Source organism: Scyliorhinus canicula, chromosome 14 (assembly GCF_902713615.1).
Source record: "Scyliorhinus canicula chromosome 14, sScyCan1.1, whole genome shotgun sequence".
Taxonomy (NCBI): Eukaryota; Metazoa; Chordata; class Chondrichthyes; order Carcharhiniformes; family Scyliorhinidae; genus Scyliorhinus; species Scyliorhinus canicula.
In genome coordinates, this window is record NC_052159.1 from 134,092,165 (window position 1) to 134,117,334 (window position 25,170).

At 47.3% G+C, this 25,170-nt stretch overlaps 1 long non-coding RNA gene across 1 annotated transcript in view; it reads left to right on the top strand.

Annotated features, from left to right (window-relative positions):
- The window catches only part of LOC119977625, an 80,122-nt gene extending 67,293 nt beyond the window's left edge, over positions 1-12,829 (top strand). Inside the window, exon 2 of the long non-coding RNA XR_005463239.1 lies at positions 12,638-12,829. This is a non-coding gene — a long non-coding RNA (uncharacterized LOC119977625). The remainder of the gene's footprint in view (positions 1-12,637) is intronic.
- Positions 12,830-25,170: the final 12,341 nt, after the last annotated feature.

Below are 25,170 nucleotides of genomic sequence, written 5' to 3' on the forward strand. Positions count from 1 at the left end.
TTTAATCAGAAACTAGCATGTGCTGGGAGTCCCTTCCTGATTTTGAACTTGCTACATTAAATCTTTCTCTAGACTGCTTGACCTGCAGCATTTGAGGAAAATAAGAGGAGCAGCTCTAAAGGGAAGGGAAGTGTACTAATTATGGGTAGTTTTGAGCAGCATGGTGAAGCCCTGCTTCATCAAGAATCTATCTTAAAATATTGGCTAGCAATGTGTGACAACGCATACTGATAGTTGCTACTTGCACTGTTGAAATACCCTGCCAGCAGCAGGAACTATTATCATTGGCAATGGCATAGCAGAGACATAACAAATATTTCTCCAACTGACGGTGGAGATTTAGGTTCTTGCTGCAGAATGGACATCAAAAGGACGGTGACTCAACTTCCGACTAAAGGCCACCCTGAAGTAAAAACACGTGCGTGATTTAATGAATGGAGATCACCAAATCCATCAAAGCAATCATTCATGCTCCTCATTTATGGCTGTAAATTACTAGCTTGATTGTTGCCATCAAGAGCAGGATGACGAGAATTGTACAGCTCACGTTTACATTTTTCTACAGTCTATCAACAATTATACATAAAAGACGAGTGAGTATCCTTTATCTGAAAGCCTTGGGGCTGCTTGCATTTTGGTGTTCAGATTTTGTTTGGTTTTTGGATGTTACATGCCGACCTATCTATGGGAGGCTCTAGGCCTCCTTACATGGCAATAGCCTAAATTTCTTGTCTGGGCAGTGACGTTCGTGTTGGAATGGGTCACAAACTTCCCGTGGAAAAAGTTGGTGTGGTTTGGATGTGTTCGGTTTTCGGTTGTACCGATGAAGGTTACTCGATCATAATGGGCGCGATTCTCTGATCGCGGGACAGAGTGCCTGCGCCGTCGTGAACGCCGTCACGTTTCATGACAGCGTGAGATGGGCACGGGCACTAGCGATTCTGGCCCCTACAGGGGGCCAGCACGGCGCTGGAGTGGTTCACGCTACTCCAGCCTCACCTCCTGGCGTGCACTAGGGGCGGCGCCAACCCGTGCATGTGCACTGGCGATGCGCCAACCCACACATGCGTGGTGGCTTTACGGAATGCGCCAGCCCCGACGCAACATGGTGTGCGGGTTCTGGGGCCGGATGAGCAACAAAGTAGGCCCGGGGGTGGAGAGGCTGGCCTGCCGATCGGCAGGCCCCGATCGCGGGCCAGACCCCATCAGAGGCCGCCCCCACCCTCCCCCAGGGGATGGAGCCCCCCCTTCCTCCCCTCGCTCAGGCCGCTCACTGACCCTTCACGCAGAGTTCCTGCCGGCAGTGACCAGGTGTGGACGGCGGCGGCGAGACTCTGCTTTCCCCACGCGGCAGCTCAGCCCATCCGGGCCAGAAAACGGTGTCCCGGCCTCGTACAGCAGTTTGCGACTGGCGCCGAGCCAAACATGCCGGCGCAAATGTCGTTGATTCCCCGCACCTTGGAGAATAGTGCGCCGGCGCGTGTGGCGTGGCCCGGCACGGGGCTGGGAGAATCGTACCCAATAACTGCCATAGCTACTGTGAGGTACCATTTGAAGTGTATTAAATTACACACTGTTTGTCCTTTACACTACTTTTTTTTGTGCCCAAGCTACATGTGTCACTTTGAACAAAAAACAAACAACACTACAGTACAGGAACAAGCCCCTCGGCCATCCAAGCCTGCACCAATCCACCAATCATGATGCCTTCTTCATCAAAACCTTCTGCACTTCAGGGGTCCATATCCCGCTATTCCAATCCTAGTCATTTATTTGTCAAGATGCCTCCTAAATATTGCTCTTGTATGAGCTTCGACCACCTCCCTGGCAGTGAATTCCAGGCACTCCCCACCCTCTGTGTAAAAAAAAAACTTGTGTTACACATCTCCGTTAAACTATGCCCCTTGCACCTTAAACCTATTTGCACCTTGGGCGCAATTCTCCCATCAGGAGAATAAGGGCGGAATTCTCCGCTCCCGCGCGGCATCGGGCAGGCCGCCGTGAACTCGGGCGAGTTTCACGACGGCCTCGGAGGCCGCTCCTCGCACCCTATTCACCCCCCCCCCCCCCCAGGGGGCTAGGAGTGGCGCTCCGTAAATCTCGGCCGCCGGGCCTAGACGCTTGCGTCAAGGCGGCGCGCCGAGAGTGACGCGATGGCGGCGCCTGAGTGACGTCAGCCGCGCATGCGCGGGTTGGCCGGCTCCAACTCATGCATGCGCGGCTGACGTCATGACGGCTGCCGGCTCCAACCCGCGCATGCGCGGTTGCCGTCTTCCCCTCCGCTGCCCCGCAAGACGTGGTGGCTTGATCTTGCGGGGCAACGGAGGGGAAAGAGTGCATCTCTTGGAGACGCCGGCCCGGCGATCGGTGGGCACCGATCGCGGGTCAATTCCCTTCCGAGCACGGCCGTGGTCCTCACTCCCCTCTCCACCCCCTACAAGCCACAAACAAAACTTTGGTGCCATGTTCACGACGGCAGCGACCAGGTGTGGTTGCCGCAGTCGTGAACCGATCGGGAACGTCAGGACGCTCGGCCCATCCGGGCTGGAGAATCGCCTGTCGCCGTGAAAAATCTAGAAGCGGCGCCATGTCATTTACGCGTGCCGGGCCTTGGCGTAAATGATGCGGCCGGTGCCGCATAAATAATGTCACCTGCGCATGCGCAGGTCAACCCACGCATGCGCAGTTGCCGTCCTCTCCGAGGCCGCCCTGCAAGAAGATGTCGGATGGATCTTGTGGGGCAGCGGTGGAAAGGACGTCCTCCTTCAGGGAGGCCGGCCCGCTGATCGGTGGGAACCGATCACAGGCCAAACCCCTTTTGAGGCCCCCGCGCTCCCCCGTTGCAGGATCTCCCCTCCCCACCCCCCACAGACAGCCCCCCCCCCCCCCCCGGTGTTTACGCGCTGTTCCCACCGGCAGCGACCAGGTGTGGACGGCACCGGCGGGAACCCGTCGCGTTGGGCAAGCCGCTCGGCCTATCCGGGCCAGAGAATCGCCGCTCGCCCGTTGCAAACAGCGAGCAGCAATCCTCCCAATGGCCAGCCGTGAATCTCGCCGCGCCGGTTGGGAGGGGGTGGGAGAATCTCGTGCGAGTGCCGGGGCAGCGTGGCGGGACTCGCGCGGCGCCCCGGCGCTTCTCCCACCCGGCGTGGGGGGTGGGGGGGGGAGAATTCTGCCCCTTAAACCTATTTTCTGCTTGGTAGTAATACAACCCTAGGGGAGTATTCGCTAACATGATTCACTGCTGTTAGGGGATTTCTCAGTGTGATAAACAGCTATCAATACAGAAGATAGTCCTGTAGCGGGATGCACCCCCCCCCCCCCCCCCCCCCCAACGCCACATTTCTGCCAAACCCCGCCGGCAGGATGCTCCGTTACGCCGGCCAGTCAATAGGGTTTCCCATTGTGGGACAGTCCCATGCCGTCAGGAAACCCCCGGGCTGCCGGCAAAACGCAGCATCTCGCCGGCGGGGAATCCCATCCCTGTTGTCCCAACAATAAATAACTTTATTTCTCTTCAAAATAATCTCGGCACTGTAGAATCCTGTACAAAAATTATTTTGTGACTACTTACTGGCTAACAACAATGCAAAGTTTCTGTGGTTTGATTGAGATATAAATATTGCATTATCGCAACCCTTTGGCATGGTATTGATCATTTTCCAAGGTTGTGCCTCCGATAGGTCCGACTCCTCAAAATCCCCTGAATAATCTTCAAACTGAGAAATGGATATTCATCTACTCACACTTTTTCACACCTTCACACAATCTCCAATCTTATGGCTCACTTCCACCCACTACTTACAGAATTTGCAAACAACACAAGCGAACTATAATAATTTTTCAATCTTTAGAAAGGGTCATCTGGACTCGAAACGTTAGCTCTTTTCTCTCCCTACAGGTGCTGCCAGACCTGCTGAGATTTTCCAGCATTTGCTCTTTGGTTTTATATAGAATTTTGATCTTTATGGGCTGGATTTTCTCGCCGTCATTATGACCCTGGCATCAAGATTAACTGGGGCCCATGAGCCTGCACTTGTAAGCAGTAAGACCAGCACCGCAGTGGTCTGGCAGACAGCCTCCTAATTAGACATTACCTCATTCACTGTCTCATTAAGGATAGTGGGCGGGCTCGTAATGTTGCATGCCCAATCAGGAGTACTGGCAGCACCAAAGCCTAGGCAACCCCCCCTGGGAGAGAGGAGCCCGGCTGGGTGGCAAGGTAGCACAGTGGTTAGCACTGTTGCTTCGCTGCACCAGGGTCCCAGGTTCGATTCCCAGATTGAGTCACTGTTTGTGTGGAGGCTGCATGTTCTCCCTGTGTCTGCGTGGGTTTCCTCCAGGTACTCCAATTTCCTCCCACAAGTCCTGAAAGATGTGCTTGTGTTAGGTAATTTGGCCATCCTGAATTCTCCCTCCGTGTACCCAGACAGGCGCCGGAATGTGGCGGCAAGGGGCTTTTCATAGTAACTTTATTGCAGGGTTAATGTAAGCCTACTTGGGGCAATAAAAAAGATTATTATATATTATTATTATTATTATATGCAGATTGGAGAGCACAAGAGTGCCTCAGCTTGAAGGCAAGAGCACCTCAACAAGCAGCCTTTCATTCCAGCAGCTGTGTAAGTGGTGCATGGATCCTCCAGGTCCATTGGCTATCTGGCCTAATACGCTTGAACTGGCAGCTTCAGGACACGGTGGGGAGCCACTCCAACATCGGTGAAGTAAGGTTTCAATTGGACCCGTTGGCTGCCCGCCTCCATGGAGTGGGCACACAGTCCCATTCACAGTCCATCCCAAGAAAGTTCCTTGGACATGGTAATGTGTCGCAGAGCCATCCCATTGCAGCTCCCTGCTATTTGCCCAGCATTCCCACCTCCAAGACCATCTCCATGGGGTCAATGAAATTCAGTCCTCTGAGGAAATCTGGCGCTGGATTCCCGGCAGCCCCGCGCAAAATCCATTTGGTGCGGGGCAGAGAATCCACTTTTACGATACGATCGGGCCTGGCACCGCTTCTGCGATTCTCCGGTCCCCTCTCGAGTTATCGGTCGCCGGAGAATCACTCAGGCGCGATTTACGCGGCGTGGCTGATTGACAGAGGCCCTCCCAGTAATACTCTGGTCCCGACTGGCCAAATTCCCGACGGCGTGGTTCGAACCACATCTGGCTGGTTGGACTCTCGTGCGGCGGCGGCGGACTCAGTCTGTGGCCGCCCTGGTGCGGGTGGGGGCGGGGTGGGTGGGGGGGGGGGGTGGTGGGGGTGGGCAGAGGGATCAAGTACAGGGGTGTCCTTATGGGCGGCCTGGGTGGCGATCGGGCGTGTGAGATGTAGCGGTATGGGACCGATTGTTGGGACCTTCTTTCCTCGTCCAGGTCTGCCGGCTGAGTCCGCCACCGCGTTCGGCGAAGCCACTTGAGGCCGCTGCCATGCACATGCGCGGACTTGGAACCGGAAGTGCGGGGGCCTGTATCTACAACTGAAGCTGTGAGAAGCACTCAGGGGCCCTGCCAGCCCTCTGCAGGTAGGTGAATAGCTGCTAATGTTTTTAAGTAATCTCCAGAGTAAAACTCCTGCGTTTTTACGCTGGCGTGGGGACATAGCCCCATTTTTGGAGAATCCAGCCCCCGATCTTTCTCTTTAAGATGAACGGCAGACCTTTAACTAGTAAATATACTCCCAATTCCCCACAACCCTTGCACAAGAAGCTTAGATTGTATGGTGAACGGCAGCAAGTTCAATTTACTTGTGAACCAGCATGTACTGTCACCCTCACCATGTACTCCCAAAGTTTTTTTTGATATGTTCCTTCCATGTATTTGAATGTATAAAGAATGATTATTAAAATTCATATCTTAGACACCAGTGCTGTAGCTTGAAGGGGCCATTTTACAGATCTGAACTGACAGCTGTTGCCTTCGTCCAATGGCAGTGGATGAATGTGGGCCACATATTTTTAATGCAGGATGCAGCAGTGCAGAAAATAAAAATATGTCGCACAGTGCTTGAAATCAGTATCTGCAATCTTGGATACTGGATTCTAACAGCCCCAGAGGTACGTGCCTATACGTAAGCAGTTAATTGTAAAGCACTGGGCTCTGTGTCCTGCTACTGGGCTCTGTGTCCTCAATGATAATTAGAAAGTAACCAGAAAGCCTCAAGAAGGTTCTTTCAGTGCCAACTCGATAAAACGTGGTAGCAATATTTTCTCTGAGAAATCTCTGGGTTCGAACCTGCTCAAGGATACCTTTGTATCTAACTAGATGAGTGTCTTATTGTGGAGGGATGGGTGGGGAGTGTCTTTTGGGCGAGAATTTAAACCGAGACTCAACGCTCATTTACACAACATAAAATGTGATACGTGAAAGTACTGGAGAATTCCCGTCATGTCCTGGTCAACATTTATCCATCATCCGACGCGACTAAAACAAAAAAGTTGTTGTTTGTTTCATTGTTTTTTATGTCACATTACTGGGTACAAATTTGCCTGAATAACACTTGAAAACTATGTCATTGGCCATAAAGTTTGTTTTGGGGCATCTAGAGGTTGTGAAAGGTGCTCTATAAATCTCCACCGTGGATTCAAGCCAGATTCATAAAGTGCGTCTTGAGTACTTTTTAACATCGAGTTTGATTCTATGATGCGAGTTTTATTCAATGCAAGATCAAGCCAAAGTTGCGAGAGACTGCTTCCCAAGGGTTCTCAACAAGCAGAGTCAGCTCTGGACCTGACTCCAAAGTCATAAAGAAAGTGTAAAAAATAAGCTTACAATAATTTAGCACCTTTCATAACCGCAGCACATCCCTGGCCACTTTACAAATAATGAAGTTCTTTTGAAGCACTATCATTGTAGGATGACGTTAGGGACAGCATAAAACTAAAAGAAAAGGTTTACAAAAATGCAAAACATAGCACAGATCCAGACAAATGGGATAGATACAAGAAGTGCAAAGGGTCAAAAAGCAGCTTATAAGAGCTACTCAAAAGGTATTATGAAAGGAAGCTTGCAAAGCACAGCAAAATTAATAAGAAGGAATTTTATAGTTGTATAAAGGGAAAGAGGGTGGCAGAGTGCAATGTAAGCCCACTAACAGCTGAAAATGGAGATATTGTCAGTGATAACTGGGAAATGGCAGACATGTTGAGCAATTACTTTGCCTCAGTATTTACAGTTGAAAAAGAGGATAACTTGCCGGAAGTGCCTAAAAATTTAATCGGCGATAGAATACAGGGTCTTATCACAATTAACGTAAGTGCAGCATCACTAAATAGGAAATTAATGCAACTAAAGAGTGACAAATCCCCAGGACCTGACTGTTTTCATCCAAGGGTGTCAAAAGAAGTAGGTGAGCATATTGCAGATGCCCGAACTATAATCTTCCAGAGTGCCCTGGATACAGGATTGGAAAATTGCACACGTCATTCCATTTTTTGAGAAGGGTTAAAGGGAGAAACCAGGAAATTCCAGACAGGTTAGTCCAACATCTGTGGTGTGGCAATTGCTGGCGTCTATAATCAGCTCAAAAAGGTTTGGTCTGTCAGGGAGAACCAGCATGGATTCATGAAGGGAAGGTAATGCCTGACTAATCTTACTGAATTTTTCGAAGAGGTGACTAAGGTAGTGAACAGGGGAATGTCTATGGATGTTATTTACAAGGGCTTCCTGAAGGCATTTGATAAAGGCCCACATAAGAGACTGTTAACTAAGGTGAAAGAGCATGGGGTTGAGGGCAAATTGTTGACATGGTTAGGAAATTGGTTGAGTGCCAGGTGACACAGAGTGGTGATAATATGTAATTACTCAAATTGGCAGGATGTGACAGATGGCGGGCGGCACAGTGGAATAGTGGTTAGCACTGCTGCCTTGCAGCTCCAGAGACCCGGGATCAATTCCCGCCTCAGGTGACTGTCTGTGCGGAGTTTGCAGTATCTCCCTGTGTCTGCATGAGTTTCCTCTGGGTGCTCCCACAGTCCAAAAATGTACAGGTTAGGTGGATTGGCCATGCTAAATTGCCCCTTACTGTTCAAAAGCTTGCGTGGGGTTACTGGGGATGGGGTGGAGGCATGGGCTTGGGTAGGGTGCTCTTTCCAGCGGCCAGTGCTGACTCGATGGGCCAAATGGCACCCTTCTGAAATGTAAATTCTATGATTCTATGGCTAGTAGTCTACCACAGGTATCTATGAGTTTAATTCTATGATTCTAGGGGTCGGGGCCTCAATTATTTGCATTATTCATTGATGACTTGGATAATGGCACAGAAAGCCATATATCCAAATTTGCTGATGATACAAAGTTAGGTGGCATTGTAATCAGCCCAGATGATAGCATAAAATTGCAAGGAGATATTGTCAGAATAGGTGAATTGGCAAAATTGTGGCAGATGCAATTCAATGTAAGCAAGTGTGAGATTATCCATTTTGGACCAAAAAAGGATAGAGCAGAGTACTTTCTAAATGGAAAGGAATTAGGTACACTGGATGTCCAAAGAGATTTGGGAGTTCAGGTGCATAAATTGGTAAAACGTCACAGATAAGTGCAGAAAGTAATCAAGAAACCTAATTGAATGCTAGCCTTTATATCTAGAGGATTGGAGTAAAAAGACACAGGGTGGTATTCTCCGCTCCCGATAAAAATCGGGATGGCCGTCGTGAAATCGGCCGAGGTTCACGACGGCCTCGGGGCCTGCTCCCCGCACCTAATTCACCCCCACCGGGGGGCGCGGATGACATCAGCGCGCAGACGGCACGAACCCGCGCATGCGCGGTGCTGTCTTTCTCCACCGCCGCCCGGCAAGACGTGGCAGCTTGATCTTGCCGGGCGGCGGAGGGGAAAGAGTGCGTCCGTTTTGGACGCTGGCCCGACGATCGGTGGGCACCGATCGCGGGCCTGTCCCCTCCCGAGCACAGTCGCGGTGCTCCCGTCCAAATCGGGCCCCTAGATGGCCCAAACGGGCATCTGGCACCCGTTTCACGAATGCAGCGATCAGGTGTGGTTGCTGCCGTGGTGAAACGGGCGTGAAGGCCGGCCACTCGGCCCATCAGGCTCGGAGAATCGTCGTTCGCCGTGAAAAACGGCGAGCGCCGATTTTTTCGAGCGGGGGGGGGGGGGGGTTCGCTGGGGGCACCAGGGGGGCGTAAAAAATGTCGGGAGGCCCTCCCACGATTCTCCCGTGGGAATCGCGCCGCGCCGTAGCGCCCCCCCCCCCGGCGATTCTCCGGCCGCGATGGGACGAGTGGCTGCCAGTTTTCGGCCGGTCCCGCCAGTGTAAATTAGAGTAGTTACTTACCGGCGGGACCTGGCTGTGCAGGTGGCCTCCTGGGTCCTGGGGGGAGGGGGGGGGTGGCAGGGGGATCTGGCCCCTGAGATCGGGGCCCACCGATCCGCGGGCGGGTCTGTGCCGTGGGGGCACTCTATTCCTCCGCGTCGGCTGCTGTTGTCCTCCGTGATGGCCGACGCGGAGATGTTCCCTATGCGCTGGGATGACGTCAGCACATGCTGGCACTCCTGCGCATGCGCCAACTTGCGCTGACCAGCGGAGGCCCTTCGGCGCTGGTTGGCGTGGTGCCAAGCCCCTTCCGCGCTAGCCGGCAGGGCGCAAACCATCCGGTGCCGGCCTCGCCCCTGAAGGTGTGGAGGATTCCGCACCTTCAGGACGGCCTGACGCCGGAGTGGTTCACACCACTCCTTCGCACCGGAGTTGCCCATCCCGCCAGTTCGCGGAGAATCCCGCCCATGTTCTTCTTCTTGAGAAATATTTTCAGCTTGTGAATTAATGACATCAAAACAAACTTTAATATTAGGGAAGTAAACCAACAGAAATCAAATTAGCTTAATTAATAGAGCATTAGCCCCATGCAGCTTGTATATAAATGCACTAATGAAAAATGTAGAGTGAAAAACATTTCTGTATTTTGGTGTTTGGGCACAAGGGAAATCAAGGGATATGAGGAAAGGATGGAAAAATACTACAGTACAATATCAACTGTTCTCTAACTGAAGGAGTTGTGGGGGGAGCAGGATCCAGTAGGTGTATGTTCTATTCCTGATCTTGTTTCATATGTTTCTAACATCTGTTCACCAAAATTTCTACGTTTCCTTTTTTGTTTCTTGGAAAATCCTACTCTCATTTTTATTGTGGACTTTCATAACACAATTTCAGATACCTGGATTTTTTTTTTCTGATTAAATATGAAGTTTACTTGTACGTATGGAAAGCTTGCTGAGTGAAATTTAAGATATGGTGATTAATACATTCATAAGAGCAGAGTAACTCCTTCTATAGCTCATTGAGTTCAAACAGTGAATAGCTAAGTGTCAAGAATCTGCCTGGAGACAGCATAGACAGGATTCAAAGGGCCACAATTGATATGTGCCTCTTCCAGAAATGAGTTTAAAATGAAAGTTTAAATAATAATCAAGTGTGAATAGCTTGTGGAGGAGAAACAGATCATAGATGATAATGAAGGTCCCTGATATATATATCTATTTATCTGTTAATGTATAGCCAAGGATGTTGATGAGGGCAGACAGCCGAATGCACAGAAGGCATGATCACAGAAAAGCAAACGTATAATTCACCAGTCCCAGAGAAGGATGGCTGGTAGTTACCACCTAGCAGTCTCAGAAAGAAGACAGGCCAGTTTCCAGCCACCAAGCCTGAAGGCCGAGTTCACAGCAAGGGCCAAACCAGTGCAGAAAACCTTCGTAACAGCAGTTTTAAAATATCAGGAAAAAGAAGTTTCTCTGTTTGTGTATTTTGTCTTTGCTCTGCTTCAATAATTGTTACACAATGACTGGTCTATTTATTCTCACTGGGGTTCACTTGTCACCTCACACCAAAACAAAACAAAACTATACACCCCACACAAACCGATGCTCCAAGTTGGTATACCCTCGCAGATAACATCAGTTTGCTTCATGACATAAGCAATACAGACAAGGTGGTAGGCCTAACTTTGGGAGAAGTTGTAAAATTAGTCCCATTTCCTCTTCTATTGACTTCATGCATGGGGTGTAATGGGCAGCTAATTGGATACTCTGCAAGCAATGCTATCCCAGGAATTACAACTACAACAGCACAAAAGGAATATTTACATGTCTGATTCCCATGCAAGCTTGAATCAGTGCATCTCAGTTGAAGAACAGCAGTGCTATAAAAAAATGAAAACGTGAATGTTCAAATGTTCCAGAAGGCCGAGAATGTGACTCGAAAGTAAACATTTATTTGTCTAATACCAAAGTGCTTCATTTCTCTCTGGCCAATGTGGTCAATGAATTCCTCAATGTTTAAAAATCTGAGAGGCAATTTCCAACTTGTGTTACAATTACCTTTTTTCTCCTTATATCCAAAACTTGCTTTGGATTTTCTTGGAAGCTTAGTTAACTTTGCTCTCGCTTTTGCGACAAAAAGGGCACATTCTAACATAATTCATGCCGAGTAATTTTTTGTGAATAAACAACCATTGAATCCCAAATGGATGGTGGTGGTGGTGCTGTACACCAGTGGCCTCTAGTGATGAGAGGAGAGAAGAGAAACTTGTTTGAAATTAATGAGAGAAACCAGTTATAATTTAATAAAAGACTTGGATGGAGATTAAGTTATAAAAAATAATTTAACCTTATGCAGATTACTGTATTGGTAAATGATGAAATGTCCTGTGGAACGGGTCTTGTTCTGTTGAGATGATATGGCATTCAATAAAGTTTGCATGGGCGGTGCTGTGGCACAATGGTTAGCACTGTTGCTTCACGGCGCCAGGGACCCAGGTTCAATTCCGGCCTTGGGTGACCGTCTGAGCGGAGTTTGCAAATTCTCTCCGTGGCTATGTGTGTTTCCTCTGGTTTCCCCCCACAATCCAAAGATGTGCAGGTTGGGTGGATTGGCCATGCTGAAGAATTTCCCCTCGGTGTCCAAACATGTGAAAGTTAGGTGGGGTTACTGACATGTAAATATTCCTTTTGTGGTGTTGTAGTTTTAATTCCTGGGATAGCATTGCTTGCAGAGTATCCAATTAGCTGCCCACTGCACCCCATGCATGAAGTCAATAGAAGAAGAAATGGGACTCATTTTACAACTTCTCCCAAAGTTAGGCCTACCACCTTGTCTGTATTGCTTATGTCATGAAGCAAACTAATGTTATCTGCGAGGGCAGCAGCACGGTTCGATTCCCGTACCAGCCTCCCTGGACAGGCGCCGGAATTTGGTGACTAGGGGCTTTTCACAGTAACTTCATTGAAGCCTACTTGTGACAATAAGCGATTTTCATTTTTCCTTTCATTTCATTTTCATTTCATTTCATTCATTTTCATTTTATACCAACTTGGAGCATCGGTTTGTGTGGGGTGTGAAGTTTTGTTTTGTTTTGGTGTGAGGTGACAAGTGAACCCCAGTGAGAATAAATAGGCAATCATTGTGTAACAATTATTAAAGCAGAGGAGGGCAGGGGAGTGGGCCTAGGTGGGGTACTCTTTCAGAGGTTTGGGGTAGACCTCATGGGCCGAATGGCCTCCTTCTGCACTGTAGGGATTCTATGGTATGGTGTGTTCTGGATGAGTGTAAATACGTCTTTCTCATGTTCTTACCTGATCAGTCTGAAGGAAAACATATTGATTTCATTATCCCTGCTTCCAACAGGACCCTACAGGCTTACCTCAACTGAGTGGAGGAAAGCAGCACCAAGGTATCCCAGGGAATCCACGTCATCTGAGTGGCACAGCTGAAAGCAGTACAGCGCAAACAAACGTCTCCCCTTTGGTACTATTCCATATCGTCACAGCCATTATTATTCGGATGCTGATACAAGATTAAACTGATCCCATCCATTAATGCTGGAAACATTCATGTATATTTTGACACACCGGGCATCTTCTTCAAGTCATGCCAATTGCAAGTGTGTCCAGCATCCAGTGATTATAATGGGGAGGAAAGGGTGGAGTGAGATCAAAGAGGGAAATAGACAAGGAGAGAAATAATAAACCTTTGGGGCTAAAAATTGTTCTGTGCCATTAATTGGTCATGGAGATCTGTGATTGTTGACCTTGCTAGTTCTGGTTGAGATAGGAAACATGCAAATTTGGTGTGACACATCATCTGTCTGATTGTAGTGCTCGGCCAAGCATCTCCTATATTACCGAGTACTCAGCAGGAAGCCGGACAGCTTGTAGTGTGGCATCTGGTGTAGGCAGCCTCCTGTTCTTAATGGCAGCTTATTTCCCTTTAAGAGAATCTGCACTGAGTTATATTGTTGCGATTGTAAACATGGAAAACTGAACGTGAGAGAGAATGTTTTGAGGGTGACATCTATGGTGCTGGAGACCTCGCTGGTGGAGATAGACAGGAGGAAAGACAGCATGGTTCCATGAGGGGCTAAGATGCCCGAAGGAAATCACCCTCTTGAGAATATTGGGGGCAATTCTCACATCTGATTCCGAGGACCTGACAGCAGTAGAACAAGAAGTATAAGGAGCTCATGTAAGTGGTCAATGTCAGTGAATGCATCTTTGCACAACATCTTCTACTCATTGTTCAACATGATTCTCAAATCTTTCAACGCACCACATCCCTGCCATTTAAAAAGCACCAGTCCATGACAGTTGTGACTCAAACCTAACATCAAAGTAATTCATCTCACTCTCGAATACCTACCAATCCTTCAAGACTCGCACCCATTCCTCTGCCTCCTCATATCTCCAGCTATTCAACTATGCCAGCATGTAATTCAAACACAATGCCACACAACCACAGGCACTCTGCGCGTGGCCTTGAAGGACAGGTACCAGTCAATAGAAAGGAGCAGAACTGACCCATGTGGAGATGATGATTCTTCACCTTATATGGCCGGTTCTGACAGAGCCTGTTGAATCTGGCATTGCTGAGAATTTTGTGAATGCTGGCATGTTCCTGCCCCTTCTCAACTCCAAGCTCTTCCTCGTCCTGCTATCTGGAATGATGAGCAAGCGGCAGATGGTGTGACAGTGGAGCTCTTGGGCGGAATTCTCCGCTCCCGGGAAAAATCGGGAGGGCCGTCGTGAACTCGGCCGAGTTTCACGAAGGCCTCGGAGGCCGCCCCTCGCACACTATTCTCCCCTCCCGGCGGGGCTATGAGCGGCGCTCCGTAACTCTCGGCCGCGGGGGCGGTGCGCCAAGAATGACGCGGCCGGCGCGCCTAATGACGTCAGCCGTGCATGCGCAGGTTGGCCGGCTCCAACCCATGCATGCGCGGCTGACGTCATGACGCTGACGGCACGAACCCGCGCATGCACGGTGGCCGTCTTTCCCCTCAGCCGACCCGCAAGACGTGGCAGCTTGATCTTGCGGGGCGGCGGAGGGGAAATAGTGCGTCCGATTTGGACGCCGGCCCGACGATCGGTGGGCACCGATTGCGGGCCTGTCCCCCTCCCGAGCACAGTCGTGGTGCTGTTTCCCGTGTACTCCCCCCACAAGCCCCAAACGGGCATATCTCACCCGTTTCACGACGGCAGCGACCAGGTGTGGTTACCGCTGTCGTGAAACAGCCGCGGCAACCACACGGCGAGCGGTGATTCTTCCGAGCCGGGAGGGGGGGGGGGGGGGGGGAGTATCACGGGGAGCGCCGGGGGGTGTGAAATTTTTCGTGGGGCCCTCCCGCGATTCTCCCACCCGGCGTGGGGAGCGGAGAATCGCGCCCTTTCACGACAACTACCTTTCACCACCCCAGCTTTTCCCTTTTGACTTTCTGCTTTTAAACACCCAAGAACTGCCACCTTTCCAGCCACTGCAGCCCTAGGACAAAGAGAGGGAGAAACAGTACAGCCCTTCACTTACAGCCGTCAGCTCAGATTCTGGCATGGTGTGTTTCTTGGAGTTGTGTTTTCCAGTTTCCCAGTGGGTGAGGTGACAAATTAGTTCTGCTCCAGGACACTCAGATGAGGGTTTTGATGGTGTGATTTGATTTGATTTGATTTGATTTATTGTCACATGTACCGAAGTACAGTGAAAAGTATTTTTCTGCTGCCGAGGGAACGTGCACAGTACGTAAATGGTAGACAAAGAATAATCAACAGAGAACGTTGACAAATCATACATCGACAAACAATGTTTGGTTACAGTGCGGAAAAAGGGGCCAAACAAAGCAAACACATGAGCAAGAGCAGCATAGGGCATCGTGAATAGTGTTCTTTCAGGGTACAGATCAGTCCGAGGGAGAGTCGTTGAGGAGTCTTTTGGCTGTGGGGAAGAAGCTGCTCCTATGTCTGGATGTGCGAGTCTTCAGTACCTTCTGCCAGATGGAAGGGTCTGGAAGAAGGAAATGCCTGGGTGGGAGGGGTCTCTGATAATGCTGTCTGCCTTCCTGAGGTAGCGGGAGATGTATACAGAATCAATGTGAGGGTGGTAAGCTTGTGTGATACGTTGGGCTGAGTTCACCACACTCTGCAGTTTATTGCGACCTTGAACCGAGCAGTTGCCATACCACGCTGTGATGCAGCCGGATAGGATGCTCTATCGCACATCTGTAAAAGTTTGTGAGAGTCGATGCAGACATGCCAAATTTCTTTAGCTTCCTTAAGAAGTAGAGATGTTGTTGGGCTTTCTTCACTGTTGCATCAACGTCAGTGGACCAGGACAGACTGTTGGTAATGGTGACCCCCAGGAACTAAATGCTATCGACCATCTCCACTCGGTGCTATTGATGCAGACGGGAGTGTGTGTCGTGCTACGCTTCCTGAATTCGATGATCAGTTCCTTGGTTACATAAGAGAATGAAGCTACACAGAGATGCTGTGTGCATTTTCTGGCCTGTTAGATAGCCTCAAAGATAGTCAAGGAGCATGGAGAGGTCCTGCTCCAGATTTGCAGAGCTTTGCAAAAAGCTTCCCTTCTCAACAGTCTCTCCCATCTCCTTGTGTTGTATTCCTAGAGGCATGTGACTGTCATGTCACTGGTTGTTGCTGCCTGTGGTTGAACAGGTCATCAAATTCTCTGCCTCGCTGTGAGACTACGCCGTTTCCAGAAACACCAGAGTTCTTCCAGAGATTTGAAATAGCAGACATATTCACAATTTCCTTACCTCCAATTTGGGTCTCTGGCCCTTTAAATAGCGTCGGTGCCAGGGCTTTCTGAGAGCTGAACACTCGCTGTTTTGTGAATGCTGTGGTAAATGGTTGACTGGACCTGTATGGTCCAAATTTGGAAAATGCGCGTCACATCAGCCGATAGGGTTGTATGACTTTATGATAGGCAGCCAAATTGCTTCTGATACTTACTGCAGATTCCCACATGTGCACATTTCTCAGCATGATGTGCCATGTCAGAGACAAACTGGAGAAGCTGCATACATTCCTGAGATTTTACAACCAGGGTTTGTTCTTGTCTCTCCATCACACCCATTCTAAACTAATACTGGGGAAGGGGACTGAGTTGCATCAGACACATTGTGGGCTGTCCTCTTCAATATTTTTCAGGACCTAATAGAAGCTGCAAGCATTTTATTATCAATTCTATGTTCCCTTGTTTCGCAGCACACACACAGGAAGTACATCTTGATTTTTTTTTAAATTCACGTAAAGTAACAGAAAGTTTTCTGTCATTTTCTTTTCAAAATCATGATTAAACAGTGCCAAATGGAAAACATGTTACCAGGTGGTGGATTCATGGTAATCCAAACTGTTTTACAAGTAGATAGATTCAATAGTGCATGTTACACACAGGTGTATCATTCTGTCAGCAACAAACACAAGATCTACTTAATGAAAAGTTGTATCTTGGGACTACATTGACAAAATGTGCATCTTACAGGCCTGCACAAGACAACCGTGTAAACTATGGAAAAAACAAAACAAAACAGCAGAAGCTATCTCGAAGTGAAGGCAACAGTTAATGCTAAGAAAGTTAATTGTTGAAATAAAGAATTGCTGTTCTACTCTCCTTTGGGATCTAAGCATCTATAATCTATATTGCGAGGGATGAAGTATGACTTCTGTAATAATCAGTTAACATAAAACACAGAAAAAAGGAGGAGTACGCCATTTGTTAAGCCATCTGTGTGATCATGGCTGATTGTCTATCTTAATGCCATACTCCCATTCTCTTCCCAAACCCTTTTGATGCAATAAGTGTCTGGAAATATGTCTAAATTCTTCTTAAACATATTCAGTAACTTGGCCTCCATAGTCACTGCAAGGCTGCAGGGGCACAGTCAAGGTGCCAGGATGGCAATGCCATGGTGCCAGGTGGCAGTTTGCCCATGCCAGGGATTGGGCTTGGGGTGCCTTGCCCATTTGAGGTGGGAGGAGGCTGGGCTTGTGAACTCCCTTATAGGTACTTTGGGGCATTGGGGGGGTCACATTGGGGGAGGTCGAGAGATTGGGACGCCATTACAGAATCAGATCTGCTCCGTGCAGGAAATTACGTTAAGTGAGACTTCCAGAGACGTTCCTCAATGGGACCTGAAAACACAACAGAGTGCCATTAGATAGCAGGGTCAGCGCTGGGGATGCCTCTGTTAATCTCGCCCAGAACGGACTCGTCTTTTTTTTTGGTTAAATTGCACCACCTGTTTTTCAATGAGACCCTGTTTCATTCTTCTAAACTCCAATGAATGCAGGCCTGTCGACCCAAACTCTCCTCATACGATAATCCCGTCATCCCAGAGATCAGTCTGATAAACCTTCGCTGAATTCCCTCTGTGGTGAGTATATCCTTTATTAGGTAAGGAGAGCAAAACTGCACACAATTCTCCAGGTGTTATCTCACCAAGGCCCTGTACAGTTCCAAGAAGACATCCTCACACATCTTGTCCATATTTGCCCTGTGCCTTCAGGGGAACCAATTAAGGCTCCTCAAATCCACAAATCATCAGTTTGATTAAATTCTTGTTGCATTATATTTCAAATTTAAGATCTCCACTTCTCAGTTTATTAAATATATGAAGTTCCCTCACACTTCGATTCACTGAATTAAGGACTCGGTGTATAGATGGAAGTTAAAATTATTCCTGGCACAGAATCTCTTGCTGAGGTGAGGAATTCTGGCACCTGCCCAATTCTTGTGCTCTACATTTCTTGTCTGATGAAAGCAAGGGAAATTATGGGCCCCATGAATTGTGGATGAGCGAAATTCTCAACATGCACTTCCAGGATAAGAGGTTCTGTGCCAAAATGTTACAAAAATTAAAAAGTTTCCGAGATGGATTTCAAGCTTCTTCCAGTTGGTCATCTCCTCACCTCATGGTGATGGAGTTGATGGTGTACAATTCCATAGGTGCGAACATCACATCTATGCTTTAACAAATAGTCTTATATGAACTAGATGATGCTGCTGACTGAGAAGGTGGTTTCACAGTTAATCACAATCCAGGGCTGAATTGCGAACATAGTGGTCAAGTCCGGCCGCTGGTGCTGAAACCTCACTACAGCTACCTCAGGGACCAGGGGCAGCATAAGAACATGAGAAATAGAAGCAGGGTTAGGTAATTTCACCTCTCTAGCTTGTTCTTCCATTTCAATAACACCATGGCTGTTCTGAATATCCCATTTTATAAGACCATAAGACCATTAGATATATGAGCAGAATTTGGCCACTCAGCCCATCGAGTCTGCTCCGCCATTCAATCATGGCTGATATTTTTATCATCCCCATTCTCCTGCCTTCTCCCATAACCCCTGGACTTCTTATTAATCAAGATTTCCAGCTTAACTCTACACCACCCCGCTCCCGCCCACCAAGGAAATTACAAACATTAAAAAGTCTCTCATAGAACAAATTCCTCCTCATTTGTATCTTAAATGAAACTTACTTACCCCTTAGTTATAGATCCCCCATGAGGGGAAGCCTCCTCTCAGCATTGATACTGTTAAGGCCCTCGGAATCGTACTTGTTTCAATAAGGTCACCTCTCATTCTTCCAAATTTCAATGAGTAGAAGCCCAACTAGCTCAAGCTTTCCACATAAGGTAAACCCCTTTATTCCAGGAATAAAGCTAGGAAAAAGTCCCTCGGTGATACGATGGCACAGTGGTTAACACTGCTGCTTCACAGCACCAGAGACCCGGATTCAGTTCTAACCTTCGGTGACTGTGTGGACTATTACACAAAGTCTGCATGTTTTTTAATATAATAATAATAATCTTTATTGTTGTCACAAGTAGGCTTACATTAACACTGCAATGAAGTTACTGTGAAAATCCGCTAGTCACCACACTCTGCCGCCTGTTTGGGTACAATAAGTGAAATTTCAGAATATCCAATTCTCCTAACGGAACGTCTTTCAGGACTTGTGGAAGAAAACTGGAGCACACAAAGGAAATCCACGCAGACAAGGGGAGAATGGCAGAGATCGCACAGTGACCCAAGCCGGGAAGCGAACCTGGGACATTGGCGCTGTGAAGCAACCGTGCCAACCACTGTGCTACCATGATACCGGGTGCTCCGGTTTCCTCCCACAGTTCAAAGATGTGCAGGTTAGCTGGGGTTACGGGAATAGGGCAGGTGTGTGAACCTAGGTAAGGTGCTCTTTCAGGGGGTCAGTGCAGACACGATGGGCTGAATGGCCTTCTTCACGTTAGGGATTCTTTGTCTATTCCATGTCTAATTGCCTCCAATGCAAATATATCCATCTTTAAATAAAGAGGCTGAAAATGTATGCAGTATGTCAGGTGTGGTCTCACCAATGTAAAGTGTCGCAAGACCTCTCCACTTTTATACTCCAGCCTCCTTGTAAGAAAGGCCAATGCTCCATTTGCCTTCCTAATTATTTGCTGTTCCTGTATATTAACCTTTTGTGATTGATGTACAAGGATACTCAGATCCCGCTGTCATGATATGCAGACATGCAGATAATAATATATAGACAGGCACAGATAGGCAGCGATTGAACACAGAGAACAGAACATGACCAATGAGCAGGCAGGACACTCAGGGGTGGTATCTCACGAGAAAAGGCACGAGGCTCTCACACTCCGCCTCTGTCCCCTGATGAACATCTACAGAGTGAGTCAGGGTATATGTACAGTATCACACCTCCAGCACGTGGCTAAGAACTAGTCTGGTTCAGTCAGACAGAGTAACCACACTTAGGTTAGCAGAGAGTCGAACTCATAGAGAACTGAGCTAACTGTGCTACTGGTTCAATAAATCAGATTGAACTAACTTCAAGGTCCGGAATATCTTTTGGTTAAAGTTGCATCCAGTTGCAACCTGTGTTATGCCAGAGTACATAACACATCACCCTCTGCACTACACAATTCTGCAGTCTCTCTCTATTCAAATAATATTTGGCCTTCCCTGCCAAGGTGGATAAACACACATTTTCCTTCATTATACACCATCTGCCGAATTTTTGCCCACAAACCTAATCTATCTGTATTTCATGACAGACTCTTTGTTTAATCCTCATAATTTGTTTTCCTTTGTATCATCAGCACATTTGGCTGCAAAATACTCGGTCCTTTTATTCAAATCATTAATATAATTTATAAATAGTTCAGGCCTCAGCACTAATCTCTGTGGCACTCCACTAGTTACAAATTGCCAATTTGAAAATTGCTATTTGTCCTGATTGTCTGTTTCCCATTAGTTAGCCAATCCTCTATCTATGCTAATAAATCACCACAACACAGTGAGCTCCTATCTTGTCCAATAACCTATCATGTAGCAGCTCAATGAAGGTCTTTTCAAAATCTAACTGCATATATTTCCACCCTACTTGCTACATCCTGAAGGAATCTTCAAAGAAAAAAGTTGTCAAATACCCTTTCATAAAACCATAAATGTTTTGTTGCTTCTTCCATAATACTGGATTGCAGTATTTTCTCAATGAGAGATGTGAGGCTAACTGACCTAGAGTTTCTTGCTTTCTATGTCTGTACTTTCTTGAATAGAATTGTTACATTTGAGGTTTTCCAATCTGGTATGGCCTTTCCAGATTCTAGTGGATCCAATCAGATACAAAGGGCGCGATTTAATGGAAATGAAACAGAGTCCCCTGTTGGTCGCGTTTAGCTGGGTTTTTCCCGTCGCTAGCAATACTGAGAATGACCCCGCTATTAAATAGAACTCTGTTTCATTTACAGGCCTCGGCGAGGAACAAGGCCATTCTTAGTCCCAGTGCAGGAAGAGATCTGGTGCCCTGATATCTGAAGCCCCAACCATGGCCTCCAGATCCAACTCCCAAGTTACCACTGAGAGGGTGCCCGAACCCCCCTGCACCTCACCTCAGAGGGGCAGCGTACCCCGAGGCCTGATCCCCGACGCAGGCAAAATGCCACCTGGGTACCTTGACACTGCCAGTTGAGCACCCTGGTGGCACCCAGGTGACACTACCAGGGTGTCCAGGTGATATTGCAAGGCTGCCAAGCTGGAAGTGTCATGGTGCCTGGGTGGCATCGGGCACGCCAGGGAACCAGCCTGCCTAGAGCCCTCCCACCCAAGGTCCCAATTACTGGAGGCGGCTCCCCACCAAGTGCCGGTATGCCTGGTCCACGTTGGTGGGGATCAGTGCTAAATGGTGCTCACCCAGGGTCTCCGGGGCTTGGGGTTTAAATCCCTTCACTTGGGTAGCTCTGTTGAGAGCAGATCTTACGGAGAGGAACTTTTATATTGCGATCATTAATCAATCATGTGTCATTACATATTACCAGACCTAAAAGTTTAGATAGCGTACATGATCGACAAGATGCACTACTGCAGCTCATCATGATGACTTCAATAGCACTCCCCAACCCACTACCTGTATCAAGAAGGACAAAAGCTAAAATATCAAGGGAACACCACAATTCTGAAGTCATGACCATCCTAATTTTGACATATATCTCTTCTATTGTTACCAGATCAAAATCCTGGAATTTTTTAGCTGGAAATATGCATTCCAACAGTTCAATCACACCTGCTCAGATAATCTAGAGATATGTGACATTCCAGCATTGTCCACAGTGTCCAAGATTTTGCTTTTTTAAACTATGAAAAGACATTCTGCTAATGTCAAGTGACAGCAATGCACATTATACCGGTCAATACCAACTACCGAGGCAGAAAGTAGGATTTGCCTTCAGTTTAAGGCAGTCCTCTACATTTGGTTTATTTACAGGACAAGCCGGCCTGATGGATAGCTCCTTAGAAGACAAAGATCACCAATGGATAATCACATCCTTGCATGAACCACAGCCAAAGACGGATCACAGGTAGTGTGAGCCACACGCAGCTGCCAGAGGAATAACTTTTTATATAATTACGCGTGGCTTCAGGTGAACAGATCAACTTGCAATGCTTTTGCACCAAAGCATTTAAGATCAGCACTGCATGCTACATATTGGACAACCTTGAATGCAAGGAAGTCTACCACAAACAAACCAAAGTACAAGTCAGATCAGAACATTGGCATGATCTATTTAAATATTTTGAGAGTCGAGTTTCACATTCACCATACCCTAAGTAACAAAATTAACCTACATTTGTCTAAATCTATCTTAAAGTCACTGGTAAAGAAATTCAAACTGAGTGGAAAACAGGCTGTCTCCTGGCTACGAGATACCTTACTTTATGAGCCAAGACAAATTTGTACCCTATTGTCCTCTGTTCTACCTCATCAATTATGAATGTCCATCATTTGATTTTCTGCCACATTATTTTGCGCCATCACCTTGCAGACTCTCCAGAGGCATTGCAATTAAAGTGAAGCTACTTGACAGAAATACTGCAAGGATACAATTTCCTGACAACTACTTTCTACATTCACCACTTGTTATTGGAGGGTATTTAACTGGGGGAGTCTTCAATGTAATGGTGTGGTTTGATTTACCCTTTTCTGTCCTCATTGTAAAAGTACACGGGGCAGCATAGTGGTTATTACCGTGGCTTCACAGCTCCAGGGTCCCAGGTTCAATTCCCTGCTGGGTTACTGTCTGTGTGGAGTCTGCACGTTCTCCCCGTGTTGTGTGGGTTTCCTCCAGGTGCTCCGGTTTCCTCTCACAGTCCAAAGACGTGCAGGTTAGGTGGATTGGCCATGTTAAAATGCCCTTAGTGTCCAAAAAGGTTTGGAGGGGTTATTGGGTTTGGGGTTTAAGTGGGTAAGTGCAGACTCGATGGATCGAATGGCCTCCTTCTGCACTGTATGTTCTATGTCTCGGAGAGCTAATTCAGTGATGCTTCTTCATGTTTCCCAGTGGGGCAGAGTAAATGAGATGGTTGGCTGCTCAATGTCAATGTAAGTATCTGGGTATAGAAGTGACTCCCTTTTTTCCACTTTGCTGGGTCATGAGATAGCCCTGCACAAATTCCCTTTTGTCCATTGTCACAAAGCTTTTGGCCCTATTTTCTAACTGGAGTATTTGAAGAAGCTTCCATTAGTCAGGGAAAGTAAATATAGTATCACACTCAGAAACAGCATCTACTCTGCTGCTGGGCATCCACTCACCATGGCCAGCAAACAGACCCCTGGAATCCATGAGATTTATGCTTGCTAATGAGTACATTTATTTATTATTTGCTCTAAGACATTGTGCAGAATTTAAGTAAAATGTGCACATGTTACAGTGATTCTGCAAGGCAGGAATTTAGCTGCTTATCTGGAATTCACATGCAAATGCCAGACCCAGAAGGGGAAATAGGTTTGTGCATTTGGTATGTGGTGTCAGGACTGATACAACAACTCTGTCTAGGGTTTAAGACATTAAAATCAGCAGAAAAGCAACAGAGTCTGGCTGTTTGTGTATCTGAAATATGAGCTACAAAGACTTCTGCAATAGGCATGTGGCGCAGTTGTTTATCTCAATCGTGATAACAGATAAAGGAACCTCTGGCAAAAATAAATCTCTGGCCTTTTATTCGTGCCTGCGGTAGAAATTCTGAGTACAATCATATTCACATGATAAGACAACTATAATTTGTGGCCTATGGAAAACAATAAACTGAATGAAACTATTCATGGATTGCCCAATTTGGGCCTGTTGGCTCTGACACAAGCAGGACTGAAAAGGAGACGGAAAATGTTATCAGACCTGCCAAATACCTCTTATTAAATGTGGCCATCTCTCATTTTTGGTTTAAAATAGATTTTGAAACCTATTTTGATGTGTTATCACACCGAAAAATAGTCACATTTCATGCTTGTAAATGGTTTCACAGAAATTGTGACATTTCCCCAATGCTAATAACTTGTTGGCATCCAATAGCAGAAGTTGAAGGGAAAGATTCCCGGTGCCTCTCACCTCTCACTAGCTCACTGTGAAAGAATCCAGTATATTAAGATATCCAATTTCAATGAGATTGTTGCAAAGCTATAGACATCGAGTCTTGCTTCAGAGGTAAAGGCAGTAAAACAACTGGGAGAAGAAAACTAGATTTCAAAGGAGCTGCTTTGATATTAATTATTCGCTCAAAGAAGACAAATGTTTTGGAGATGCAATTATCTATCACTAAACTATTTATTCTTAACTCTGCACTGCAGCCTCAATGTTGTCTTCGTTTACATAGAGAGCTCTGGGGGCTGTTTAGCCCAGTCGATTATATGGTTCGCATGTTGCTTGGAATAATACCATTGGTGGGGGTTCAATTCTTATTCCGGCTCTCGGTGAATTTGGGATCTACCTCCTGAGAGTGGAAGGCAATGGCAATCCACCGCTGGGAAAAATTGTAATGAAGACAGCTCAGAATAAAGCAGCAGCTAGGAATGAGCCAAGGACCTGTCTTTGGGTGGAGCACACATGACATATAATTCACCTTTACAAGTAGAACTGTATGTATTTTCCATTTGTTATTACTCTCCGGCAGAATATCACCATTATCACATAGGGTGAGGCACACTAACTGCACCTTATTGCAGGGTGGCACTGCCATGGTGCCCGGGTAGCATTGGGTTGCCAGGGCATGCTTCCCAGAGCCCGACCATCCTTTGACCCCTGACTGCCTAGGAGACTCCTCCAAGTACTGGTACACCTTGTCCATGTATGTGGATGCCAGTGCTAGGTGCCGTCCGATGTCGCGAGATTTACCGGCCTCATTGCGTCCCATTCCAGCACGGCGAGATGGTGAGATCATGCCCATCATGTTCATGTATCGTTCCTCTGTCATTTTCTGCACTACGTTTTGTTCTTGAACTTGAACCTGAAGAGTTCAGAACAATAGGTTTTGGTGCAGTAATGAGCAGTGTTGCACTTTGGCAGCTGCCCATGTTTGAGACGAGGTGATAAACTAAGG